This window comes from Vidua macroura, chromosome 3, assembly GCF_024509145.1.
Source record: "Vidua macroura isolate BioBank_ID:100142 chromosome 3, ASM2450914v1, whole genome shotgun sequence".
In the NCBI taxonomy this organism is placed as follows: domain Eukaryota; kingdom Metazoa; phylum Chordata; class Aves; order Passeriformes; family Viduidae; genus Vidua; species Vidua macroura.
Genome location: NC_071573.1, coordinates 72699202 through 72707225, shown reverse-complemented (window position 1 = coordinate 72707225; position 8024 = coordinate 72699202).

Sequence of the window (8024 nt, the reverse complement as noted above, 5' to 3'; positions counted from 1 at the left end):
TTTTAATTTCAGCTACAGCTCTCTATGTCAGCATAACATATTTAATTACCTGATATATGGATACAGCATTCCCAATATTTTATGGAATTCTATGCAATTGAAGTAACAGTACCAACACCATAAGTGTGGTTAAACAACATACACACAAGATGCTGACTTCTTAACACAAACAGTCTGAAAACCTGTTCCTCTCCCTCCATAATTCTGCTTTACAAAGTGAAACCCTAGGGTTTTGTGTGAGCACAATAACAGTAGAGGTAAGATTTCCTTAACAGAAAGGACTGTCTATGGCATGGTGCTGCAGTGAGGAATATAGTTCCTTCTATTCCCTTAATGCATCCAGTTGTGGTTTTTAATTTTAGCCAATCAGTGTTCCACTGTATCATCTCTTACATTTAGTCCTGCAGTTTGACAGACAAAGTCACCTTGATAGCAACAAAATTTTTCTATATTGAATTTGTGTATGACTTAAACTAGAGATAGAGATTGCATGATTGCCTTTAGCACATGACAGACCCCAGAATTTCCTGTCTTGTGAAGATACTGACGCACTAATCTTTCTACAAAAAAACCCCAGCCACTATTAACCAGAAGAAAAAGGGTTAACCAATAAAGAGCACATACATCCATTCCTACTGAAAGGAAAGACTCTTCTTCTGTGGACACATAAGAGAAATAACACTCCTTGGTTGTTCCATTTTGATCTGAGAAACAGGACAGGTGCTGGGTGCTATTGCTGCTTGTCCTGTCAGCTTGCAGCAATCTGTAGTATTGGTCTTCTCTGAACTTCCCTAGACAGCTGGGACTGTTTGGCTGTGCTTTAATAGTTCTCCATCATTTCAGTGACTTAATATAGTAATGTCTTGAATTTTTTAAATTTTTGTCATAAAAACCATCCTACCAAGGTGAGATACAGAATGCAAGTATGCATCATGTGATAAATATGTATTCCTTTTTTGCCTTATTTATTTTAATTTTTAAAGAATTTAAGTGCACTCTATATCTTGTCACATGAGAAATGTTAACCAACTTTTCTCTAACAATTTTTTCTACATTTACTTTATCCACATCTCTTCTATCCCTTCTATCTTTTTGTTTCTCACAGGGAAAATTCCTAGTCTAAAATAAATGTTCTTGTACATGCTGTATAAGCTATCTATTTATAATTATATCATATATTATATAGAACTGTGTGCTTATTTTTTGTGATGATCTGCTTAGTAAAAATTTTATTTTGATAATCTTCACTGTCTTGCCCTTCATTCTTTCTTTTGCCATCTTTTTTCTTGTACATTGTAACTACAACTACCCACCACTATCAAAGATACAAGTGTTTTTTGATATTTATTCCTCTTTTATTAAATTCAAAGACACAATTTGCATCATGGAGCATTACTGAATGATGTTTCTACAGAATTTGATGCCATGGTCATGGGTTACTTGTAAGGTAGTTGCTAATTTTGATTCCACCCCTCTATATCATCAGTTAGGGTTGCACTTCTCCTGGTACACTTGCTTTTATTTATGAACATTATATTTATTATATTTTTCAATTAATTTCATTACCAATCAGACTCATGGTTGGATTAATGATTGGAATATCTGAGATATTCACAGTCTATGTCACTTTTTAATAACCTTAATAATTACTCAACATCAACGAGCACTACCAGTCATTTCTCACACGTGATCCAGAAGAATCATGAATACAATGAGCAACACAGGTACAGTACAAACCCCTCTAGGATTCTTATCATTACCTTCCATCCATTACAGGAGCTGATAATTTTTTCCTGCATTTTTTTTCCAGGCTTTCAATCAACTGTTTTACTGTGACAGGACTTTTCCACTTTCAAACAAAAGCAAAAACAAAACCAAACAAAAAACAAACAAACAAACAAACAAAAACCCCACAACAGTTAAAGGCTTTTTGGAAGCTGTCATATACTCTTATGAGACTTATTGGCAAGTTCATTGACACCATTAAATATCTCTTCAAAACTTGCAGGTTGTGTCTTTATTCTAAAAAGCTGTATTGACATTCACCACAGTATCATACATTCATTTAATTCTATTCTTTGCTATAGTTTTGATTGCTTTGCTTAGTACAAAAGTCAAATGCACTCAGACCAGTGTCTATTTGTATACAGGTCTTCAAAAACCTTTGTGAAAATGACACTGCATTTACTGCCTTCCTTTCCTGTGATGACATGACTAAATAAAATGTGAGACTTTATACCATAGTCACCATTGTGTCAATGTCATACCAGAGTTTGTGCATAAAGAGAACCTAGTCCTTGCTGGTGAGGAATTCTGGTGAGGAACTTATTGTGCATGACTTTTTTCTCTTGGGTTTTACTCCTTACTTTTTCTCCTCTTGCTTGCTATTATCATTTTTATTACTGGGTTTTCATTGGTTGGGTTTTTTCCTTCATTTGAATTTTTAAAGTGATCTTATCTCCACCCAGAATTTTTATCATTTTTATCTGATTCTCCTCCCCATCCTACCAGAGCTGGAGGAAAGAGTGATCTTCAAGTTTTGTCATGAAGAGTAAACTTTTCTAGGAGAAATGCAGATACAGCGTAGACTCGCTGATCCAAACACTCTTGTCAAGCAGGGCCCACATCTGTGTCCAGATGACTTCTGAATACCCACAAGGCAGAAGACACAACTTCTGGACTTTCTCCCTCTGTCCTGTTGAGGGGAGGGAGTGATAGATTGGCTTGGTGGGCATCTGACAGCTTGCCAAGGTAGACCCACCACATTTAAGTACTAAAACCAAAACCAGAAAAAATAACATAGATATTTCATTTAATGGTCTTTTCCTGGTCTTATCTATGTTGGTTATTTTCTCTCGCAATTCCACTTATTTCAAGGAGTTGTTCTTGAGTACAGTGTTTGCAACTTTGAACTTCATGTAGTTATGCTTATTATGCTTGTGAAAAAGCAATTTGTTATGTCTCTATGCTGATGGCCATGTCACGTTCTGCAGGAAAGCTGCAGATGTGTTTTCTCTGGGAACCTTCATATGTATCCTCTTCTTCATCCAAAAATAAAACCCCTCTTTGCTTTTGAAAAATAATGTATTTTACAGGGGTAATATGAAATCACAAGTGTGTTTTATAAACTCAATTGGCCTTTCTTCAGACCATATAGTCCGATTCTTTGTAAGTAGAGGCTGTAAAATACCACTTCTACATCTGTAATGCAACCAGTACTTCAATGTGTAGAACTGTACTAGAATGTATTTCTAGAAAAGCATCACACACATATTTGATATGGAATAAATGCAATGTACTATAACTCTGTAACAATTTGAAAGGAATGGTGATGGTGGGGTGTGTGCTCATTTTTAGTGTTCTTATCATCTCCTCTACAGAAGAAATAACCCTGTTCTATTTTCTCTTCAATAAAACCACATGGAATTAAATTGAGAGGGAGAGCAGCATCTGCATAGCTAATACTGCCCTCGAAACAGCATGTGAAATAACACTGAACACTGAAAAAGCATTGAACATTGAAATAAAATATGTCAAATAACTAATTTTGTCTCTCCTGCCTAATGACTCTGTTGCTGGAAAATGAAGTTATGCCTGATAGCTGTGGCTGGACAGTGATTTCCTGTATCTCATCATAATTTATAAGCCATGTGTTCAGCCATTTCTCTGGAATGGTAACTATCACTAGTAATTTGTGCCTGAGAAATAATGTAGCATGGAATTTAGCATGAAAGGTAGGAAGGTCCAACTGCAGCATGAGTTACAGTGGCTGGAGGCAGGAATGCTAGAGACAGAAGGATTCCCTGTGAAGGAGCGAATTTTCCCTCGGTGATAAGAAACAGCTGCAACGTTGTCTTGTAGCCAACCTGGAATCTAGGTGCTCAGGGGTCACCTTCAGGCAACAGAGCTGGGCTGGGAATAGACTCAGGGCTGGGCAGAGGTGCCTCATGGAGCTGCTCAAAGGACCGGTGCAGATGAAAGTGCGTACAAGGTATCAGCTTGTGACACATCTTTGTAGGGATTTACATCTTTATGGCACCACCTCTAGCATGCTAGTAAGACTCTGTCTACTACATTGTTCCTTATTTTATATTAATATTTAAGCACAAGAGTGTGTTCTATTTCACCTGGGCTACTCATTGTCCACAGGATCTGACTCCACAAGCATCCCAGTGAAGACTGCACTTCTTAACGGAGCACCACCACAGGAGTCTTGTCCTCAGACAAGTCCACCCATTCTGTGTAAGTGTCCTGTTCAGTGCAAGCAAAACCACTGCTGTGCAACCAGGTTGCCACAGAGTTTGAGAAGGAAAGCCCTCATCTTATGTACCTTCAGGGTAGCCTTTCAGATTATGATTACCAAGGGAAAGGAAACACCTTAGAATGTGGCTGAAAAAATGTGTTTTTAAGTATAAAAAGGCCTACTTTTAAGTTGTACATGTTAATGCCTTTGCCACTTTAGCTTTCTCAGTTGGGTAGCTATAATTTTTTTTTTTTTTTATATTTGCTCAGGTCTATGTTAAATTTACTTCATATCTGTTCAAACAATGAAGACTTATTCTGGGCTTATTTTAACACCTGGAATCTTCTTAAAACTGGATTGAGGAAACACTTCATTAAATACTGTGCATTTATAAACTTCTTAAACAATAGCATCTGACTGATACATGTAAAATGATACAATCATTTGTGCAGGCAGATTTGCACAGAAAAAGATGTCCCTGACAACAGACACAGCTACTGGCATATTCTTCCTTGATTAATAAGCTGTAGTAGATACAGTTGTTTAAAAAGACAGGTGTGAAATGCAGCTAATATGGGTTATTATTAAGCATCCAGCTATGTGACTGTGATCTTTGCTTCTTTAAGTAGCTCTGCTGAACAGTCACAGTTCCCATGTGCACCAATGTGACAGACTTCTTCCTTTTACCCCATAGGCCTTTTTTATTTCATTGTTCCCCTTATAGAACTAAAGTAAGCAAGGATGATGTCCTGCCTGAAGTTTTGGAGTAGGCATATGCAACATTTTTATAGCTTTTGTCATATGTAAAGTTGGAACACCAGCAAAACTATTCTGCTGTCCTGTCAGTGAGTGTAACAATAATTATTTGTGCACAAAGGACTTTCTTTGCTATTGAAGTAACTAGAGATCTGGTTGCAATAGCAATTCTCCTGGGAACAGGGCTAACTGGCTGCTCCTCACAGTTTCCATACTCATCAGAAAAAGTATCCAGACCAGATCATTAGCCTTATCTAAATACAACCTAAAATCTGACATTTAAGAGTTTAAATTCTCATTAAAAGCTACAGGAAGGTAATAAAAATTGAAATTGGAGAGTACTTTCAGCACACTACATCTTTGCAAGAAAGTAATCTCAAGGTTGAGTAATGATGGGATAAGTTTATGTTAAAAAAATACACTCATGTAGCCTTGGGAAAAAATTATTTTCCATTGCTTCACACTGACACTGAATGCCAAACGTAGTATTAAAATCCCATGTTGTCCAGTGTACTGGATCTGGCTGAAACAGTTAATTTTCCCCACAGCAGCCCTCACAGTGCTGTGCTGTGCATTGGGAGCCAGAAGGGTGCTGATGGCACACCGGTGTTTTGGCTACTGCTGAGCAGCGCTGGCACAGCATCACAGCTGTCTCTTCAACATCCCTCCTCCCCATCAGTAGGCCCAGGGGTGGGCAAAATCTTGGGATGGGACACAACTCGAACAGCTGACCCGAACTGGCCAAAGATATCTGCTCAGATATAAAAGCTAAGAAAAAGGAGGAGGAAGGCTGGAGAAGTTACAATATTTGTCTTCCAGAGCAACCATTACACTTGCTGAAGCCCTGTTTCTTGGGAAGTGGATGAACATTGCTTGCTCACAGGAAGTAGAGAATAAAATGTTTAGGGTTTTTTCCTTTGCTTGCACATGCAATACCTTTTGCTTTTGCTTTAGTAAACTGCCTTATCTCAATCTATAAATTTTTACATCTTATTTAGTCTGCCCTGCCCAGCTGTGGAGGAAAGTGATAGAGTGGCTTGGTGGGCACCTGGCAACCAGCCAAGTCAACTCACCACATTCACCTGTAGACAACCATGCAAGCTTTTTAGTAAAAGCTAATCAGACACTTAAAACCTCTCGCCTTTATGACCAGTGAAATGATCTCATTCCATTGAGCATTTCACTGTGGAGGTTTTAGATTTCCACAATAACTGCTTGAAAAAATAATCTCAACATCACTCAGGAATTGATGTCTTCCATCAAATAAGAATGCTGTTGATTATTTAAATATTTTATTAATTAACTCCAGACTTAGTCACTAGTGGTCACAGATACTGAATGGATTTCATCCCAGGTAATTATCTACTGTGGAGGTATCCACATCAAGACATTGAGAGCTTCTTTTGTTGTCAACAAGGAAAAATAAGCAATCTTAGGCCATGAGTCTTTTGAATTATTTTAGATGTCTGTTTTAGAGCAAGATAAATTGAGCCAATAAAGTGCCTAGAGACTTTGCTGAGTGCATCGTAAGAGAGGCCAAATGAAGCCCCACATTTGGTGGATTATTAGTGCCTTCTCAGGGACATGGTGTGACAGCACAGGGTTTGTGTTCACTATTTCATGCATGGCATCATAGTAAAATAACAGAGCTAGAAAAAGTGTTCAAAGGCAGCATGTGTGTGAGAAGTGAGTACTGCAGTTGCAGCTAATATAGAAAATTTGTATCTTGGGATGAGGAAAAGCCAGAAAAAGAACAGAAGGAAAGATGAAATAGTCATTTCAAAGCAGTGAGCTGATGCAAATGGCAGAGAGTAGCAATCAGTATAAACAGCTGTGATCCCACTCAGATTTTTGTGCATACATACAGACTGCTTTGGTCTTATTAATGTTGTACAATCACCAACCAGCAGAAGTGTCAGCTTGTGAAAGTAGAATGGCTAAAATATAGGAAATAAATGTATCAAAGTGGAAGGCAGAGGCATAAGTTTATAACAGCTTATAGTGACAACAGCAAATACTGTCTTCTTGACCTATCACTAAGAGGAATTGTATTTCTCTCAATTTAACTGTTTGGAAGGCACACAATTTCCGGGATTGACATCATCATTTTTGTCTTTTTTTTTATGTGGTTGGCAGCATTTTCAGCTGTTTTGCAAGAAGTATTTGAATTCTCTATTAAGAACTTTTAATCTATTTATTTATTTGGAAAAGCGTACTCATGCATGTATCATCAATCATCTTCTATGTGCTTGAGTCAGCTGTGGATCCTGAGCTGAGCAGGTGACTCATACTGACACAAAACACTGACTGTATTATTGTTAGGTGCTCTTGCTGACATTATTAGTGTCATAGGGACAGACTGAACTTGGAATGTTTGTACCGTCAAGTGAAAGCTGAATCATGTAGACATTCCATGTCTGCTACTTAAAAATAACCCCATGGTCAGGGCAGATACAAAAGCAGAAGTTTTGTGACTGTTATTGTGACAATTCATCAATTTTAAAGACATAACAAGGGTTTAACAATGAGTCAGAAGGAACAAAAGCATGAGTTAGTCTTACAGTATCAACTGAATTCTGTAAAAACTCTTGGTCTTGCTATGTATGTAGGATTGCTAGGATAGTTGAGAAACACTAGGTGCCTCAACCATGTCATTTTACTCTGTACTTCTTGGTCTGGTCCAAACTTCCCCAGCTGTGTTATGTACCTCTGACTTTTGATAACGATTCGTGATACTGGCAAGAAGAATACAACATAAAATGGAATTTGGTGGCGTTGTAGAAATCCTGGATGAATATTTAAAAAAAAGGAGTTGAAGGTCCTTGCAGACAATGAGATGAACACATGCTAAAGACCTGACAAATCTTGCAAAAAACCTGGTATGTGACCATACTGGGTTAATGACAAGAGTACAAAAAAAAATGTTGAAGGAAGTGATTTTTCCCTGAACTTTTATGTCCCACAATACAAGGTAAGCTGGAACTAATCCTTGTAATGATTAGAGAGTGGAGTAAGCAATACATAG